The sequence below is a fragment of the Scardinius erythrophthalmus genome, assembly GCF_964197995.2.
Source record: "Scardinius erythrophthalmus genome assembly, chromosome: 7".
Classification (NCBI taxonomy): Eukaryota; Metazoa; Chordata; class Actinopteri; order Cypriniformes; family Leuciscidae; genus Scardinius; species Scardinius erythrophthalmus.
In genome coordinates, this window is record NC_138227.1 from 21,107,697 (window position 1) to 21,109,504 (window position 1,808).

The following is a 1,808-nucleotide window of genomic DNA, read 5'->3' on the forward strand; positions in this document are numbered from 1 at the left end:
TATTGGCTGTAGAATGTATTTATTTATTGGGCTGTAAGGGGTGTGGTGATAGTGATAACTCGTTAAGCAAATCTTTTTTTCACAAATTATTTATTAAAAATAAACTATGTATTGATTGACAGCTTATTTGACCCATTTTCCTTAAGGATGGTTTACTTTGATCCCATTTGCTGCTCTTTAACAAACTATTTAACTTTCTTCTGCCATTTATAAAGTGATCAGGTAATAAGCACAGTGACATTAATATTGCTTTAAAAAAACACTTTTTTTAAAAACAGCTTTAAATAATGCAGTCTAAACAATGATTTAGCGTTGTAGGTCAAATGAACTCCACTCGTGATGTGTGCATTTTGCAGCCAACAAATGCACGTGACCGTTTGTGTGTTTCACTAATGTGCAATGCTAAAACAGTCAAACAACCTAGCTAATTCTCTGCATAGTTGGATAAGAAAATAAAGGTGGTTAACATCATTCAGGATAATGAAACTCCTTTGTGATAGAAGAGTTCCCACATCTGTGTAACAAGGAGCCCATGTGCCAATCAAAACGTGGACAGTGACCAATTAAAATAGTTCAAATACCAACTCAAAATATGACACTCTGTCACTGATATGCATTGAACAATTTCACCTTGAAAATCACAGTATGTTTTCACTTATAAAATTATCTTACCTTAAGACTGACAGGAGAACCAATCATATCTTCCTCTTTATTACCAGTTACAGTACAAAATAAACATGAATTAACATCAGAGAGTATGTTGAAAGAACCAGTACAACTTTCTGAAATGCATCATGTCTCATGTAATCGCTCAATCAGTATTTCAACCGCAAATAAATCAGCTAGTAAACAATGTCAGGTAACAAGGTAAATTACATTTACCTCAGAAAAGCCATTCATGGTCCATAAACTGTAGGCTATAGTTAGGGAGAAAAAAATTACTATAGAGAGCATTTTGCAGAAAAAAAGCACTTGATTACATATTCGTTATATTTTTACTCTGATACCATTAAAATGTATCATAACGTTATAAAAACGACCTTATACAGTTGTGTACAAATAAGTTATTAATTTACCTTTAATAATATTGTACTGACAGGGTTCCCTGTGTAGTTTAACATCATAATGTATTTCCTTGGAAAAGAAATAATTACTATATCTATGTATATCCAAATAAATAGATATTGAATCGACATTAATATCGAATCGTAAGCTCACGAATCGATTCGCGAAGTTTGTGTCAATTCTCACTCCAAGCTGAACTCAAAAGTTGGCAGCCTTGAGATGTTTTACAGTTTTATAAATGATGGAATAAATAAACTGGACGGAGTAAAATAGAATTTCAGTCGAATGTAATTTAAAATGTACGAATAATTTATGCACTACATCAATATGTCCACCGAGGGAAAATGGCGTTTAAAGTAGGCCAATTCCGCGGGAAAGCACACCAGTGACACATCTCTTTCACAAGCACTTAACTAAACTATAACCATGGTACATACATATATCCAAGGAATGTTGTATATCTCCAATTTTTCTTTTAAGTATTGTTCTTTTCCTGCATTTCACTTCTGCTCAAACATTCAATTGAAAGTTGGATATTGTTAGTCATGCTAAATTACTTGCGCTGTTCCTCATTTCTAAGATACTTAAGTGTCTGCTAAGTGAATAGATGTAAATCTAATTATATTCTTGCCATTTTTTTATTTTTTTTTGTCCAAAGGAAACACCCTGTGAAATACCATGCATATCAATACACAACTTTTATGGTTATCATCAAATAATCCCAATGATGTACAATAACAATT